General features: G+C 37.0%; 1 pseudogene; it reads left to right on the top strand.

Moving 5' to 3' along the window:
- LOC114299989 (26S proteasome non-ATPase regulatory subunit 8 homolog A-like) overlaps positions 1 to 20,235 on the top strand; it is a 61,434-nt pseudogene that overhangs the window by 41,026 nt on the left and 173 nt on the right.

Below are 20,235 nucleotides of genomic sequence, written 5' to 3'. Positions count from 1 at the left end.
CGAAGCGTGCCCTACACACATATGAAGTCACACATTAATTCTTTAAATCATTTCCCCTAATTTCCTTTCTCAATTTAACATGATTTATAATGCCCATAACAAGGTTCATTCGTAAATTTTTAACATTATTTCAAAACATCTCAGAAATCCAATTAAACTTGTACACGTATAACTCAACCCACCAATTCCATGATTCTATTTCCAATTTGAGCAAAATCATTCTTTATCATCACAAATTAATCTAGGGTTTCAAGAACATAAAGTTTTCCATAAAAAAATTCATACTTCTCATATCATGACCTTACATCCCAATTCCCTCCTTGATTATACATCTAGGGATCATACTCCATCACTTTAACCCATCAATTGAACCTTCAATGTTTTAAACTCAAAATTCCCAAAATCTCATAATTTCCTCTATATGCTCAAAATGAAAATTTATACATTTATACAATGAAAATACCTCAAATCTAACCATGGATGTAAGTATTGAAGAGAAATAGAACCCCTACCTCAATAATCAAGCAAAAGAGTGAGCTTGGAAAGAAGTCTTCGCAAATCCAAGTTCCAATCGGGTAAAAACATTGATCCTCCCTTGTTCTTCATCCTTGATGCCAAAACCATGGTGGATCGTGATCAAAGTAAAGGAATTCAAGGGTTTGGGGGCTAGGGTTTCGGACATGGAAGAGAGAAAGGAAGAGGAAAGAAGAAAAACATCTAAAATGATCCAAAATCCCGTTTTTGAAGCTGCTGGTCCGAAAAACCCGCTCGAGCGCACATCTTCACACTCGAGCGTACATGCATTCAGCACAGATGTCAAAACTTCAAATAGGCATAACTCTCCCATCCGAACTCCGTTTTAAGTCGTTCTTGTGCTCAAATTGAAGCCCCGAAAATAAGTTTTCCAATGGTTCCAACCTCACATCCAAATTCAAAGTGTGGAAAAAGAAAAGGGCAAAAGAGTGACGGCTGATCGTAGACAAAATATTCAAACTAAAGTTTTTGATCCAATCTTACTCTACCATCATATTACCACCACAATCAAGACCCCAAAATAAAATAACGAGGTTCCAAATACATTAATAAAAAATGCCTCAGACGGCCCCACGTGCCTCAAAATTCAAGCTCACCAGGCGACCCGCTCGAGCGCCCCACCTTGCGCTCGAGCGCTCAGAGGAACAAAGACATCCGTTCGAGCGTCCACTTCTACGCTCGAGCGGAAATCTACCACTCTCAGAATCTTGGGTAGTCTGCAAAATTGCTGAGAACCCTAAAAGTCCGCTCGAGCGTAAACTCCTCCGCTCGAGCGGAGGGAAGAATTCTGGGTCGTCACATCCTTCCCGCCTTAAGAAATTTCGTCCTCGAAATTGAAGAAACCAAATAGAAGACAGTTCAAACATAAACGGAAACACACCCTGTAATGTTCCAAAACTAGATCCACACTGGGGATAGGAAAGGATCATAAATACTTTCGATCAACATACACGCATCAGAATTTCAACAGATAAGGAGCAACACTAACCATTTATAATCCCAAAGTCCATAACAACTTCTCAATTAACAACAAATTTTCAATTACACTTCACTTAATGGCATCACCAATTCTTTAGTCCACTTGACATTTAAAAAAAAACAAAAACAGTGATGACCATCATACAATTACTCCTTAAAAACAATTACGTAGAGGAGTTCCTACTTAACTTCAAGAGAGGCCAAACAACATACCTTAAGCTTTAGGATTTCTATACCCTCTTTTACTTTCTCATTTGCTCCCTAGAAGATCTATGCTCTTCTTTTTAACCCTTATTCCTTTCCATGCGTAAGAAGACTTAGGTATACATATAGATAGTCATATATAAAAACATATAGGACAAAATCCAATCGTTAAATCATTCCGAAATTGAAATCTCGTAAACATACTTAAGATTTCATAAAAATTAGGTTGATCACAGATACATAATCAATTTAGATAATTAAACCTTTAAGGCTTCCAATTCCTTATTCGATTATTCTAAGTATAACAGATACGTTTCTTGTTAAACAGATAGGCATCCTTAAACATGGTTTCACTATTTAGTCTTAACTGCTCAGGGGATTTCACCGTAAACATTTAAAAGTACAAAACAAGGATTGAAAAACATGATTTATAAATTCCTACAGCATACATTAATTCCTTGAGTGAATCTTATAAGGCAATTTACTCGGTGGTACATGATCATTACGGTTACATATAGTTCTCAAAATAACTTAATTACGTGGTCAAATTAAAATCTGATTTTGCGTCATTGAATCAGATCTTAGAACCTATCAAGTAAGGTTCTGCCTAAGAGGCACGATATATTCCATTTCACCAGTCCCCAATACAGTGATAAGCTCAAAGTCATATTTCATTTCCGAAAACATATCAAAATCATATCGTTATGTGGAGTCAAAACCACATTTACTAATTGTTGACAAGATCGGAACGGTGGGAAGAAGAATCCCCATTATAAACACCTGATCATGCCATCATAAGTTCAAATCTGGATAATATATACAGTTATCAAAACAAGGCTAGAAATCGAATTCAAAATCTTACTTGATTAATCAATCATAACCATAAGGTATGATATTTTCCTTTACTAGCACTTTTTCTTGTCATGGCACAAATTAATTTGGCCTCTTCTCTGCTTTTTTTTTTTGTTTTCTATCTTTCAAATGATTCTTCTTTTTCTTACTGGAAGACACGAGGTCAATCACAAGGTTTCGTATTCACATCATAACTGCCATATAAGTGATATAGGACAATGTCATAATTGCTAACATTTGCATAGTTACACAGATAGTTCACAGGAATGATTTTCTCAATCTTAAATCACTTAATATACAAATGCAGAATTTGAATTCTTGCGGTAGCTCAGCTATTTACCGATCACTTAGTTTGACGTTGAAGTAGTCAATAGCTACTCCTCTTTTTTTTTTTTTTTTTTGTCTCGTGTAAGTAGACACGCGATGTGGGTGAGGTCCTTTATATCATTCAATCATTTTTACAAGAAATCATGATCGCAAATTACAGGATACACGTAAACAAACCAGATTACAGACTTCAAATCACAAATCACGAATCCCATAATCAATCCCGATTGCACATAAACGAAACAGATAAATAGAAACATATTTATACATATTCTTAGTTATACTTGAATCAAAAACAGAAATCGGAGTTTATGCTTGATCATAATCCACCCGTACAAGACCGTCGGTGGCACCATCCGTACAAGACCGTCGATGGCAAAACATATCTTGTAACATACTGAAACCACGGTATCATTACCCCCGGGCAAGGGCCTTATACTAAGGATGCCATGAATATTTTTTTCATATATGGATCATCATTCCTTAATTCGTAACATAACATAACAGGAAATAAAGCATTGCTTGTCATATCATGTCATTGTCATGCGCTTAACAAAATAGGATAATCAAAGTACGTATCACAATATTATTTTATTTTTTTCACATCATAGGTCCAAACAGTACCATGACAAGGAAGACATAACTGTATCATAAATATTCCATACTTAGTGTTTAAGCAATTTGCAAGTTATCTAAATAAATGATAGGTAACTATCAGTTTAAAATCAACCAAAAATTGCATGTGCATTACTTACCAATCACTTTCCCTTTTTATTTTGTCTAACCAACCCGAGGTGATCCTCTATTCTTTTTTCCGCCATGCTCTACACAACAATCAATCAAAATATACACACAAGGAATGTACAATAAACAAGACTCATAATCGTTAACGTGAACAAATTACATTTACCGTTGCTATCCGTCTTTTTGTATGTACTAAGGATGTCATGCATGAAGCCTAAGTCTTTTCTAGACATCCTACAGCTCAATGGATCCGTGTGTGAGATAGCAACTCGTGCTCTTATACCACTTGTCACGCCCCTACCTCGCCCATAAAAGTTTGGGCATGACCACATCAGAAAACGGACATAAAACCTGATGAATATAATCTACGGGGCCTGAACGGAAGCATTTAATAGTATATAATAGCAAACAAAAATAATAATAATAATAATAACAATATATCCATTGAGCTACCACTACCATGCCAGGATCACAAACAGAACATAATGCAGTTAAATATACAGTGACGAGCACCTGAAGATAGCTATGTACATATACATATACGCCAATCTTAACAGACATTTAGGGTACAAAATAAAACTTAGCAAAACTCCATAACTTGAACGATCAACAGCTAAGAGCTTATATACTCAGGGTTTGACAACTGGGTAACAAAAGCCACAGGTGAAGGTTGATCTCCAGGTTGAGTGCCTACAGAAACAAACATAAAATAGAGTGAGTCAAGCTCAGTGAATAATAACACATAACAATTCAATGCTCAACGTGAATTATAATCCATATCCGTGTGTTTATCAATAAAGAGGACATATGGTTTATTTGTTTCTGTAGGCATAGCTAAGTATCCTTTGCAGAAAACTTGTCATATCTTGAACTTTCGGGGTTTCATAGTGCATCTCGGCATTTTGGGGAAAATTATCCAGCAAGCATATCATATTATAAACATATCATAAGTTCATAGCATTTTTCTCATTTCAGAAATTACTTACCATATGAAACATTTCGTAACTCCAAATACGGATTTCATCAAAATCATTTATATTTTAAGTATCTTTTACGGAACGGCGATCTTAAACACAATGGCATTAAGCCCTTAACAGAACGGCTTGAAATCCTTAACAAAGTGGCATGAAGCTCTTATCAAAACGGCATAAAGCCCTTGAAACACATTGGCATTAAAGCCCTGAAACATATGGCATAAAAGCCCTTGGAACATCTGGCACAATAGCCCCTTGAAACATATGGCATAAATAGCCCTTGAAAGATGGCAAGAAGCCCTTGAACATAGATTGGCATTAAGCCCATGTGATGGCATAAAGCCCTTGTAATGGCATAAAGCCCTTGGAGTGGCATAAAGCCCTTGTAACTTGTGATGGCATAAAGCCCATGAAACTTGTAATGGCATAAAGCCCATGTAACTTGTAATGGCATAAGCCCATGAAACTTGTAATGGCACAAAGCCCTTGTAATGAGAATGATTTCAGTCTTCTTAAAGTATCAGTATGCAATAATGCACATAAGTTTCCCATGGCCTGATTACAAATTAATACAGGTGTCTCGCGAACAACTGAATAATAATAATCATAACAATTATTAACTGAGGCCACATAATAATATTAAACATTGCATGCGTGTCATAGGTTCTTGATGACCTCGGGTCCATAAGTAACACAATAGAATAATCTCAGTTTCATACAGATACTTGGCTTAAAGATGAACATAATTCTATTTATTCAATAAGAAACGACGTAGTTTGCTTATAGATAATAGAGAATTATTATTCTCCATTGATAGAACGAAGTCATTCCAAAGTCATACCGATATATGCCAATCTTTCAACGTTCACATTGACTTTTACTCATCATAATTGTTCATGTAACATGTTCGTGTAACACTTACAAGAAACAGAGCGTTAGTGATAATAATCATCAATAATAAATAAAATGTACATCTCCGTACTATTACTCACAGTGCATTGGTGAAGCATTTATTCCTCCCGAAGCGTGCCCTACACACATATGAAGTCACACATTAATTCTTTAAATAATTTCCCCTAATTTCCTTTCTCAATTTAACATGATTTATAATGCCCATAACAAGGTTCATTCGTAAATTTTTAACATTATTTCAAAACATCTCAGAAATCCAATTAAACTTGTACACGTATAACTCAACCCACCAATTCCATGATTCTATTTCCAATTTGAGCAAAATCATTCTTTATCATCACAAATTAATCTAGGGTTTCAAGAACATAAAGTTTTCCATAAAAAAATTCATACTTCTCATATCATGACCTTACATCCCAATTCCCTCCTTGATTATACACCTAGGGATCATACTCCATCACTTTAACCCATCAATTGAACCTTTAATGTTTTAAACTCAAAATTCCCAAAATCTCATAATTTCCTCTATATGCTCAAAATGAAAATTTATACATTTATACAATGAAAATACCTCAAATCTAACCATGGATGTAAGTATTGAAGAGAAATAGAACCCCTACCTCAATAATCAAGCAAAAGAGTGAGCTTGGAAAGAAGCCTTCGCAAATCCAAGTTCCAATCGGGTAAAAACATTGATCCTCCTTTGTTCTTCATCCTTGATGCCAAAACCATGGTGGATCGTGATCAAAGTAAAGGAATTCAAGGGTTTGGGGACTAGGGTTTCGGACATGGGAGAGAGGAAGGAAGATGAAAGAAGAAAAACATCTAAAATGATCCAAAATCCCGTTTTTGAAGCTGCTGGTCCGAAAAACCCGCTCGAGCGCACATCTTCACGCTCGAGCGTACATGCATTCAGCACAGATGTCAAAACTTCAAATAGGCATAACTCTCCCATCCGAACTCCGTTTTAAGTCGTTCTTGTGCTCAAATTGAAGCCCCAAAAATAAGCTTTCCAATGGTTCCAACCTCACATCCAAATTCAAAGTGTGGAAAAAGAAAAGGGCAAAAGAGTGACGGCTGATCGTAGACAAAATATTCAAACTAAAGTTTTTGATCCAATCTTACTCTACCATCATATTACCACCACAATCAAGACCCCAAAATAAAATAATGAGGTTCCAAATACATTAATAAAAAATGCCTCAGACGGCCCCACGTGCCTCAAAATTCAAGCTCACCAGGCGACCCGCTCGAGCGCCCCACCTTGCGCTCGAGCGCTCAGAGGAACAAAGACGTCCGCTCGAGCGTCCACTTCTACGCTCGAGCGGAAATCTACCACTCTCAGAATCTCGGGTAGTCTGCAAAATTGCTGAGAACCCTAAAAGTCCGCTCGAGCGTAAACTCCTCCGCTCGAGCGGAGGGAAGAATTCTGGGTCATCATAACCCAAAGTGCCAAAATCCTTCATTTCCCGCACGTGCAGCCATGACTCCCGCACGTGCGGCTGGGGTTCCCGCACGTGCGGCCATGACCCCTACACGTACGGCGATTCTGCATATTTTCTGTCTGAAAATTCAAGCAAAACCTCAACTTTTGGTGAACATTAACAAGGCTCAAATTAGCTTCCTTAATTGATAGAACATGGTCTAAAATTCATGCTAATAGAATCTTCAAACACACACACATCAATCTGGATATAAATTAACTCTTTCATTCCTCAATATAACGTAATTTTGTTTTGCATTCAACATCACACATATATATACTAAGTAAGTTCTTCATGATCCTCATGAGAAAGTAAGGAATAAAAGATAGTTTCACCACATATGTGCATAATCAACTTAGTTCACAATCATCCGATTGATAAAACCTGATCCAAGTCTAGCAATAATTATACCCTAGGTTCAATTTCAAGTCCTAGGTTACACAATTATGATGGAATCACACTCAAATTCAAAAAAGGAGTTAGAGGAGATAAATAAACTTGTGAGCTTAGATCTTTCAAATTCTCTCTAGGTTATTCAATCTTTAATCTTTGTTGAAGTTCCCTTCTAGCTTTCTCTCGGCTCCCTCTATCCTCTCCTAGGAAATATATGAACTAGGTTTTTCTTAAGTCAAATGGTTAAGAACACACACACACACACACATATATATATATATATATATATAAAGTGAATAGGACAAAAATCAATCATTTAACTATCCTAAATTGAAATTTCACAGAAATGCTTATTATTACTAAAAAATTACGCTGATTCCAAATATAAACTCAATTTTGGATTATAAAGTCTCTAAGATCCTCAATTTCGGATTCAACACTCTAAACATGACAGATACTTTTCTTATTAAACTGATACGGTTTCAAATCATAAGATCCATGGGTTTAAACTTAATTTCTCATGAGCTTTCAGATTAAGCTTTTGAAAGCACAAAATAGGGACTGGAAATATATCAGAATCATATCTGAGGGTCGGGTTATTATACTCTCCCCCCTTAAATAAGTTTGGTCCCTCAAACTTGTTTTACCTTAAAACAGAAACAGATATGGGTATCGGTGTTGCATTTCCTCTTCTTTTTCCCAAGTAGCTTCAGTCCCGTAATGTTCTTGCCATTCAATCTTTACCATTGAAATTTCATGATTTCGTAACTGTTTCACTTGCCGATCCAGGATTCGAATTGGTTTTTCTTCATAGGTTAGCCTGTCATCCAACTCAATTTGGTGGTAATCAATGACATGTGATGGATTCGGAAGGTATCCTCGAAGCATAGAAACATGAAACACATTATGTACTTGACTCATATTTAGCGGAAGGGCAACTCGGTAAGCTACCGGACCCACTCTTTCCAAAATTTGAAAGGTACCAACATATCGCGGTGTTAACTTACCATTTTTCCCGAATCTTGGATGTCCTTTCATCGGAGTGACCTTTACAAAGACATGACTATCCACTTCAAATTCCAAATCCCTTCGTCGGTTATCTGCATAATTTTTCTGCCTACTTTGAGCAGTTTTCAACCTTTCCCGAATAATTTTAACCTTTTTAGTTGTCAACTGAACAATTTCAGGCCCTAACAAGGATTTATCTCCAACTTTAGCCCAACACACGGGTGAACGACACGGTTTTCCATACAGAGCTTCATAGGGTGCCATTTCAATACTCGAATGGTAACTATTATTGTACGCAAATTCTACCAACGGTAGATGGGTTTCCCAACTTTCTTGAAAATCTAGCACACACATTCAGAGCATATCCTCCAAAGTCTGTATCGTTCTCTCGGATTGACCGTCAGTCTGAAGGTGGAAAGCTGTGCTGAACTTTAATTCTGTACCCATTGCTTCCTGCAGACTTTGCTAGAATCTGGAAACAAACTTTGGGTCCCTGTCCGACACGATTGAGACCGAAACACCGTGAAGCCTTACAATTTCATTCACATAGATCACAACAGTTTATCCGCATTATATGGAGTCTTCACAGGTAGAAAATGAGCGGACTTACTCAGTCGATCCACAATGACCCATATAGAATTCATACCCCGCGAAGTCCGTGGTAACCCTACAACAAAGTCCATGGTAAGATGTTCCCACTTCCATTTCAGAATTGGAAGGGGTTGCAATAGTCCTACTGGTCTCTGATGCTCTGCTTTTACTTGCTGACATTGTAAACATTTAGAGATGAACTCTGCAATTTCCTTCTTCATATTCGGCCACCAAAAATTCTGTTTTAAATCCCATTACATTTTAGTACTTCCCGGATGCATCGAAAATCTTGAAGCATGTGCTTCTTCCATGAGTTTCCACTTAAGTTCCAACACATTAGGGACACATACCCTGTTGTGAAATTTGAGCACCGAATCCACTAAACTGAACCCCGGTTTTGGTTTTGTTTCTAACTCATCACATACTTTCCGTAGAGTTTCATCTTCCATTTGATGTAACTTGATCTCTTCAAGTAAGGTCGGTTGGGCCATCACTGCTGCTATTACGGCCTCCTGCCTACATATCACAAGATCCACGTTCATTTTATCCAATTCAATCACTAACTCCTTTTGCTTCATAAATAAATTTCCCAAACCTCCCATATTTTTCCGACTAAGTGCATCTGCAACAGTATTGGCTTTACCAGGATGGTAATGGATCTGTAAATCATAATCCTTAATCAGTTCTAACCACCGTCATTGTCGCATATTCAATTCCTTCTGAGTAAAAAGATACTTGAGACTCTTATGGTCAGTGTACACTTTGCAAGTAGTGCCGTACAGATAGTGTCTCCATATCTTTAATGCAAAGACTACTGCTGCTAGCTCAAGATCATGCGTGGGATAATTCTTCTCATGGGGTTTCAGCTATCGAGAGGCATAAGCAATAACCCTTCCATTTTGCATAAGTACACAGCCAAGCCCTTTAGGCAAAGCATCATTGTAGATTACAAACCCTTCAGTACCGGATGGTAAGGCCAGTACTGGTGCTGTATTTAACTTTGTTTTCAACTCCTGGAAAGTAGATTCCCGCTCTTCTGACCATTCCAATGCAACTCCCTTTCGAGTCAGTTGTGTAAGCGGCACAACAATTTTGGAAAAATCTTGAGCAAACCTTCTGTAATATTCGGCTAATCCCATAAAGCTTCACACCTCAGTCACATTAGTGGGAGTTGGCCAGTTCACGATCACCTCAATTTTGTGTGGATCAACAGAAACTCCTTCCTTTGTTATAATATGGCCCAGAAATGCCACCTCCTGTAGCCAAAATTCACATTTCTTCAAATTTGCATACAGTTTCTTTTCCCTGAGGGTCTGAAGGATCAAGCGAAGATGGTTCTCATGAGCTTCCACATTCTTCGAGTAAATAAGGATATCATCAATAAAGACTACCACAAACTCGTCCAAATAGGGCTTGAAAACACGGTTTATTAAATCCATAAATGCTGCTGGTGCGTTAGTTACTCCAAAGCGCATAACCAGAAATTCATAATGACCGTACTGGGTTTGAAAAGTTGTCTTCTCAACATCATCAGTTTTGACCTTCAATTGATGATACCCAGACCGTTGATCGATTTTGGAAAAAATTTGCGCCCCTTGAAGCTGGTCAAATAAATTGTTAATCCGTGGCAAAGGGTACTTATTCTTAATTGTCACTTTATTGAGTTCCCGGTAATCAATACACAAACGAAGTGTTCCATCATTCTTTTTCACAAATAGAACTGGTGCACCCCAAGGAGACACACTCGGGTGGATGAACCCTTTATCAAGTAAATCCTGCAACTGAACCTTCAATTCCTTTATCTCAACTGGCGACATTCTATACGGAGTCTTAGAAATGGGTTGAGTTCTTGGTGCCACTTCAATTGTAAACTCAATTTCACGGTCTATTAATTGCCCTGGTAATTCATCCGGAAAGACATCTGAAAATTCACGAACAACTGGAATTATATCGGTACTCCCATTCATCACTTGCCCTTCCAAAACACTACACAAATACCCCTGACACCTTTTCTGAATTAATTTACAAGTCTTTACTGCAGAAATCAAATAAGGTGGAGAAGTCACTTCTTGTCCCTGAAACACAGACTCTGATTGTCCCGGAGGGTGGAAACTGATTTGCTTAGTCAAACAGTCTATAGTCGCACCATATTCACTTAGCCAGTCCATTCCCAGAATAACATCAAAATAGGTCATGGCGAGAGGTAACAGATTAGCATACACCCGACTATCCCCAAGTTGGAGTTCACAAGCTAAATATACAGAAGCACAGATCATAGAGTCTCCCAAAGGTGAAGACACACACAACAGATAAGACAATTTTTCTTCAGTTTTATCTAAATTAGGAGCAAATAATTTCGACACAAAAGAGTGGGTGGAGCCAAAATCAAACAATACATAAGCAGAATGACCGTGAACAATAAATGTACCTGACACCACTGTTGCCGCATTTTGCACATCTCCTGGAACCAATGCGAACACCCTGCCTTGCCTCGCAGTGTCTTTATTGTTAGTAGGTTTAGCAGTTGTCTTAATGTTGGGAGTTGGGGTAGACCCTGCTGAACTGGTAGCAGCCCTATTGATGTTTTGTTGATTCCTTTGAGGGCAATCCCTTATCAAATGACCTGGTTTGCCACAATGAAAACAGGCTCCAGACTTCCGATAACACGTCCCATGATGCTTCTTTCCACATTTCGGACAAACAGGAATTGAATCCTGACTAGGCGTAGAAGTATTTGAAGTCCCTAAATTTTGTTTCTTGTTTGGTGGAGTAGTTGTCCCCTTTGACCATTCAGTATTCTGCCCCTTCCCTTTCCATTTAGAAATTCGGTTCTGAGTAACGAGGTTTCCTTCTGCTATAACAGCCCTCTCCAACACATCGACATAAGTAGGCAACTTCAACATGTTGACCTTGTCCAGGATAGCACTCCGTAATCCCCCTTCAAATTTGCGCGCCTTCTTGTAATCTGTGTCCACCATATGAGGTGCAAACCGGGCTAGTTCTGCAAATTGGGCTTCATATTCGGCAACGGTTTTGTTCCCTTGTCTGAGAGTGTCGAATTTTGTCACCTTCTTATCTCGCATACTTTGAGGGAAATACTTATCATAAAACAGTTTTAGGAATCTATCCCATGTTAATCCTGGGTGTATGGTCCTTGTAAGCATCCACCATCTCCGCGCCTCATCCTCGAGAGTGAAGGCAGCCAGTTGCATTTTTTGGGCTTCAGCGCAAGGAAAAACTTCAAATAACTTTTCTATTCCCAACACCCACGCCTCAGCTTTCATTGGTTCTATCCCTCCTTTAAATGACGGCGGTTTCATCTTGTTAAGCTCCTTGGTAAGGGTAATGGTCTGGTCTTCAACATGAAAATCTTGTACTACAGGTGGAGGTATCGGTGGTGGTGGCGGTTGTTGTTGTTGCTGCTGTTGTTGCCGTAAGGTTTCCACCATCTCCATAATCATTCTTTCCATCATGTCCAACCGTGCAGAGGTAGCATCTTCTGGGTCTTTTGTCCTTGTTCTCACCATAGTCTACACAACAATCAATTATATAACATAGACATAGTTCAAAATTGTTAGCATTAGCAGAGTACATGTAATGTTGCTATCGATCTTTTCTTCCACTTCCAGGATGTCATGCACAATGCCTAAATCTTTTCTAGACACCCTAAAGCTCAATGGATTCGTGTGTGAGATAGCAACTCGTGCTCTGATACCACTTATCACCCCCCAAACTCACCCCTAAAAGTTTGGGCATGATCTATTCAGAAACAAACATTTAACCTGATATACATAACGTACGGGGCCTTAACGGAAGCATTAGATAACATAGAATAATAGAAACAAACTCCATTGAGCTACTACTACTACTATGCCAGGATCACAAACATCAAAACAAGCAAATAAAATCCAAAACCTACACCTGGGCATCGGTTATATACACGTACATATATAGGCCCAGCCCTATGATTGGGCGTATAACAAAAAACATTGTGGAAGAAAGTATTATACACATTTCAACCTTAGGCCAATAATTAAAGTGCAATGCCAAAAGTTCGCCAAACTTCACAAAAATGTGAGTGGCTTCATCTAGGGCCTAGACACATAAAGGTTGACAAAAGAGGACGAGCGTCATGGCTTAGGACTGACCACTTGGTTGGTTACCTACAGAAACAGACATAACACGGGGTGAGCCAGGCTTAGTGAATAGTAATACTTTTATAATTTGATGCTCAACTTAAATTATAATACAAATCAATGCATACGTAAATGAAAAGATTACATGTTTAATCTGATTCTGTATTTATTGCAGAATGGCCTTGGCCTAATCTTGAAACATGATGGCTTTAAGCCCTTGAACGGAGTGGCAATAAGCCCTTGAACATATTGGCATTAAGCCCTTAAGCATGTTGGCATTGAGCCCTTAAACATGTTGGCATTAAGCCCTTGAAAATACATGTACGAACCCAAGAGGTGTCTCACACGGATTCTAGAGGTGACTCACATCGTAGCACTTAGTTCCGTGTAGCACTTTGTTTCATACCATAACAACTTAAACGGAATGGCCATAGGCCCAGATATCTTCAAAGCAAACTGATTTCAGCGTCTTACAACATTCCATAGTCATGTGAAAGTCGTTTCATCCTTTCCATTAGTCATTCTCATTTTTAAAATCATTCACATGGTTACATAATTAACAAAGTTAACAGAATGCTAATGACAGACATTAGCTAGAGTAAAGCGTACTACTACTCACAGTGTTGTGCCGACGTACTAGTTCCTCCCGGAGTGTGTCCTGCACACATTCATAACTTGCAAATTAGTTTATTCTCTTTATTGAATCATTTCCGGATTCATTTCACTTCAAATGACTTTTACACACAGTAATAGGTATAAAATACAAATTCTAAAATATTCGAGGGTCCAGCATGCAAAACGGAGCAAACAGTTTTTCTCAGCATGGGCCGCACATGCGGCTGTGAGCCCCGCACGTGCGGCAAAGACTCCCGTACGTGCGGCAAAGACTCCCGCACGTGCGGCAATGATGCCCCGCACGTTCTTTTTAGACAGTACCCAAAGTGCCAAAATCCTTCATTTCCCGCACGTGCGGCCATGACTCCCGCACGTGCGGCTGTGGTTCCCGCACGTGTGGCCATGACCCCCGCACGCGCGGCGATTCTGCATATTTTCTGTCCAAAAATTCAAGCAAAACCTCAACTTTTGGTGAACATTAACAAGGCTCAAATTAGCTTCCTTAATTGATAGAACATGGTCTAAAATTCATGCTAATAGGATCTTCAAACACACACATCAATCTAGATATAAATTAACTCTTTCATTCCTCAATATAACATAATTTTCTTTCGCAATCAACATCACATATATATATATATATACTAAGTAAGTTCTTCATGATCCTCATGAGAAAGTAAGGAGCAAAAGATAGTTTCTCCACATATGTGCATAATCAACTTAGTTCACAATCATCCAATTGATAAAACATGATCCAAGTCTAGCAATAATTATACCCTAGGTTCAATTCCAAGTCCTAGGTTACACAATTATGATGGAATCACACTCAAATTCAAGAGAGGAGTTAGAGGAGATAAATAAACTTACTTATGAGCTTAGATCTTTCAAATTCTCTCTAGGCTATTCAATCTTTAATCTTCGTTCAAGTTCCCTTCTAGCTTTCTCTCTACTCCCTCTATCCTCTCCTAGGAAATATGTGAACTAGGTTTTACTTAAGTCAAATGGTTAAGAGCACATATATATATATATATATATATAAAGTAAATAGGACAAAATCAATCGTTTAACCATCCTAACTTGAAATTTCATAGAAATGCTTATTATTACTAAAAAATTACGTTGATTCGAAATATAAACTCAATTTTGGATTATCAAGTCTCTATGGTCCTCAATTTCGAATTCAACACTCTAAACATGGCAGATACTTTTCTTATTAAACAGATACGATTTCAAATCATAAGATCCATGGGTTTAAACTTAGTTTCTCATGAGGTTTCACATTAAGCATTTGAAAGCACAAAATAGGGATTGGAAATATATCAGAATCGTATCCGAGGGTTGGGTTATTACAGGTAATGTGGTTGACGATGTGTTGATAAATTGGGTAATCAGTGTTCAATAATGCAATTGGGACAAGCATGGCCATTGTTGATTTCTATCTAGTTCTAAGAGTAAGCTTACTGCTGACTTATCTTATTTATCTTGTTTACCTTTTGAATTTGAAAGGTAATGGTCATGACTTTTTTTTTTCTTTGATGGAGTAGTGGCCACCTTCCACCACCTCCTCAGGAGTATCCTATCTTAGGTCTCAACCTTTTGAGACTCCTTGTGCAGAATAGAATTGCTGAATTCCACATTGAATTGGAATTGCTTTCAGCCAGTGCTATGGAGAATAATTGTATCAAGCATGCTGTAGAACTGGAGCAATCGTTCATGGAGGGGGCTTACAACCGTGTCTTGAGTGCGAGACAAACTTTACCCCATGAAACTTAAATTTATTTCATGGCTCTGTTGGCAAAGACAGTCAGGTAAACCATGTGACTTTACTTATGGCAAAGATTAAAAGGAGAGGCAAGAGTTGAAATAATAGCTGATTTTTTAGGTGTTTTATTTGATAATAGTTGTTCATTCTGTTCATATAATATCAAGTATTCTTTTAACTAGAGGAAAATGGGGGCATTTATGAGAGTTTGCTAGTGGACAGTCACAGACAATAGTTAAATTTCATTTGGGCAAAAATAATGATGCAAATTAAATGCACGTTGGTTGATATTACTACTTTTACATACGCACATTGTCTACTTGGTAGCAACAAAGACTATCCCACTACATTTGAATTATGGTGAGGTCTATGTTGATTTGTTTTGGTTAGCATGTTTTTCTATCCCTTTTGCTGTGTTTGTTCATAATATCAAGTTAGTACCTGAGAGCAGGGATTTACACGTAAATTCTCTTTATACATATGCACTGCGGACTGATCAATCACTCGTCTTTTCTTATTTTTTTCATTCCAACTAGGGTAGCATGTGCACTTTGGAAAGTGTTGGTTGGTATTACTGCTTTTACATATGCACATTATCTGCGTGGTAGCAACATTGACTTTCCTACTAAATTTGAATTGTATTAAGTGAGACCAATGTTAGTTTGTTTTGGTTATCACGTTTTTATATCTCTTTTGCTACATTTGTTCATAATATCAAGTTAGCGACCTGAGAAGTGGGATTTATGCATACATTCTCTATGTATACATATGCACTGCGGAGAGATCGCTCACTCTTCTTGTTTCTTATTTTGTTCATTCCAACTCTAGTAGCATGAGCACTTTGGAAAGTGTGGGTTGGTATGTTACTACTTTAGATACACACATTGTCTACTTGGTAGAAATTGTGATTAGTTGTAGCACTTGTGTCCTTTAAACTATTGGAGAGCGTATTTAATTCCTTTAACTTCATTTTGGGAGTCTTTGGAGTTGTTGTATATTGGTTCGAAGGAGTACAATTCAATTTAGACTTGTTGGGATTATTCGTTCGCACTTGTTTCCGTTGAAAAGTTCCTTGGGAACTTGAAAATTTTGTTTTGGTGTCGACCCTAGTCTTCCTGGGGGTCGACACCACCTTGTTGCCTTGCTCTTAGTGTCTTTGTTGGTTTATAGGGTCGACACCACGGGTTCCAGGGTCGACCCTTGTCTGCCCTGTGTTCTGGGTGTTGCTACTGAAATATAGGGTCAACACCACTAGTTCCTAAGGTCGACCCTTGTCCACTGCACACATTAGTGTCGCAGTATTTTCTTTTTGAAGGTCGACACTACTGTCTTGAGGGTCGACCACTGTGAGTAAATTTTAGATTTTTGGGTACGGTTTGGGCCTTACTTTTGGGGGGTTTTGACCTATTCTTTTCAATGACTTTGGGGCTATTATTCTACTACTATAAATAGGCTCCAAACGCACTTTCCTCATTATTTCTTTTCTCTCTCTCTCTTTTTCATCTCAACACCGTGGTTATGTCTTCTCTCTCTTTCTAAATTCAACTTTTTCACTTAGATCTTTAGATCTACTCACTTAGAGCTATTTTTTCACCTTGGTCCTTTGAGAAATATTGTAGATCTCGTCAAGGGCTTTCTTTTGATCCAAGTAGTTTGTGGTTTCGTCACTGGTGATTTTTAGGTTGTCTCCTCTTCGCTTCAAGAAGTAAGGATTTCTTTGCTCATTTGTAATACATCGTCTATAGATAGACATGTGGTAGATTTTATTGCATAAAAACCATATTCATTATCAATTTTCTTGGAAGTAATGAAAAGGGATCTAGGGTTTGATATTTGTGATTGAAGTTGTTAAGTTAGTTGTTATTTAGGTTAATTAGAAAGTTGTTTAACATGTTTATGTTGAGAGGGAGGAAAGCCCTCATTTAATATTATTGACTTAATGGATTTAAAAGGGAGGAAGTTGAATAATCTTTTGTATTTTGTTAATATGGATTGTGTAATTGTGTTTATCTAAAATGAAGAAGTAATAATGGTATTGGAATTGTTTGGATTAATCATGTTGAGTGGGGTTGGGTTGTGGCTTTGGCATCAAGGATGTTTTTTTTATTTAAATGAAGAGAATGAATTTTTAGAAAATGATTGGAGTAGTGTGGATTGAAAAATAAGGAAAATTGGTTTTTAGAAAGAAAATGAAATCATAACCCTTTGTAAATTAATAATGAATTTGAGGTTGGATTTTGAAACCTTTACATATTCTTCTTGTTATTGGACTTAAGGTCTCGTGAGAATTAGATTTTTGTATTACGTGTATTTAATACATATTCTTAGAAGTTTTGTCCATGGTTATCGGTAGAGGATGGCATTGTTGTGTTGAATAATATTGTGTGTAGTACACTTGTGTTATTATGCATTATAGTATGTTGAGATGGTTGGAAATGTTCACACGCTGAGAATGAGGTACCATTACCTTCCAGATAGCGCTTGGAGAATTGGTCATGCTTAGAATGAGAGGTACCAGTACCTTCCAGCTAGCGCCTAGAGAACTTGGCAAAGGTACCATTACCTTACAGCCGGTGTCTGGTAAATTTGCAGAGGTATCATTATCTTCCAGATTGTGTCTGGTAAATTGACATTTTGTTATGGAAAGGTGTATCTTTGGCTTACTGTGCTTAAGGCAGGTAGAACATTGTTTCGTTTCTCATTTTGTCTCGATGTATCCTTGTATATCATGAGTAGGTGATGGTTATAGTTGGGTGAGGCCAGGTTGTTTTATGTAATACTGTAGTAATCATTGTACGTATATTGATTTCGTAATTGTGTTAGGACACATGTATGTACATAACTGTATTGGATGAGTTGTTGAAAGTGTTTCTTGACCAGGGACTTAGGACCAAGGGAATGTGATGAATGTATCAGAAATGAACATATGTTTCGTATTGGGTGTAAATAATGAGAAGTAATCGGGTTTTGTGAAAGTATTTTTTAAAAAAAAATAACCAGTTGTGATGTGTTATTTATAAATGAGAAATGAGAAAGAAAAGTGAATTGTTTGTAGATTTTGAGAAAGGTACCTATGTATAAACCGTCACATTATGTATATGATATGATATAAAGCATTCATGATCATAGCTATATATATGTTATTGTTTAGGATCATGTTGGGATCCCTACTGGACTTTATGCTCATCCTACGTTGCTAATCATTTTTCAAGTGAACGTCAAGATGTGTTTCAAGATTGAGGATCTCATTATCTGTTGGCCATGGGGCCTTTTATTTGTGGGCGGAATGCCATTGATGTAAAAGGGTTAAACTCTTTCTTTTAATTTAAAAGATATAAGCCTACGGACAATTTATTTGATTATAACTCTTGTTGCATTCATATTGTATTCGAATGAGAGAATCTTTATTCATGTGTTCTTGTTAATGTAAAGAGTTTTCGCATGTTATCTCTGAAATTGAATCTATAATAATGGTTTGGTAATAGAATTTGAGTAACAAAAAGAGGGGCATTACATTAGTTTTGTGCCTTTAGTAGTTCATTGTCTTTCGCAGAGATGAAATAGCTGAATGCAGCAAAAAGGCCTACGATTCACTTTCAATTAATGATGCCCGGAAATTATTGTTGTTCTCTTCTGACAAAAACTTTTTGAATATGTCAAAGAGGCAAAATTCTTGCTGCTAAGCCCATTTTCATTCTTATTGTTAACCATTAGAAGTCAATTCTTATTTTTCTTGTTTTCTGTTTTTCTTTATTACCCATCATTTTTACTTGCCCCCTCTAGGCCAAGAGCTGTATTGAGCAAAATTTTGTTGGGTAATATGATATGGAATATTACAGTGTCTACACAATAAAAATTGGATTCTACATCCTGTTTTAATATTTGTTTTTCCTTTATTTGCCTCTTAATAGTCTGTTAGGTCCTAGTCTGGTGCTTGGAAATGGTGAGGGAAAGCAGAAAGAAAGGAGAAATAATTAACAAAGAAAAGTTTTTAAAATTTTTCTTCCTTATTTTGTCGTACATAAATAAATATTAAATTAAAAAAATCATAAGAAAAGGTAAGAAATCAAAAATAAGAGGGAAAAAAATGATATTAAAAGTTGACGGGTTTGTTTGGTTTGTATCTTAAGATATAATTTTTGAAAAAAAAAATTCAAAATTTTGTTTTGTTCAAATATTTTGAAAAAAAAATTTCCAAAATCGCTTTCTCTCTACACATCAATCATTCACTTTTTTTTTTTTGTCTCATCTCTCCTTCTCAATCACTTTTTTTTTCACAAACATTTACTCAATTATAACAAAATATCAAATCATTCCAAATTTCAAAACTATTTTCAAAATATTCAACCAAACAAACCAAAACAATTTCAAACTCTTTTCCCAAATTTTTTTTTAAAGTTTATTTCAAAACAAAAATCAAACACACATGACATTTCTCCCTTTTTTTCACCATGTTTTCTTTTCTACACTATTTTCCAAGGTAACCAAATGAAGAAAAATGACTTCCTTTCTATTTTCCTGTTCCCTTTTTCTTAATCACCAAATCAATGAATCAAATAGAGCGTAGATGCAAGGGCTTTGTGGAGTTGTAATATATGCATTATTTATGGTTTATCATTCTATACTTAAATGATAGCATATTAACCTTGTATTAATGATAATACCAAAATCCACCAACATGGAAGCCTTGTTCTTGATTTGGTGTCCAATGCAAGGGTTCT

This window comes from Camellia sinensis, unplaced genomic scaffold, assembly GCF_055761805.1.
Source record: "Camellia sinensis isolate YWXY unplaced genomic scaffold, ASM5576180v1 Unanchor1, whole genome shotgun sequence".
NCBI lineage: Eukaryota > Viridiplantae > Streptophyta > Magnoliopsida > Ericales > Theaceae > Camellia > Camellia sinensis.
The sequence above is the reverse complement of the archived record's forward strand: the minus strand, read 5'-3'. Positions and strand labels throughout refer to the sequence as shown.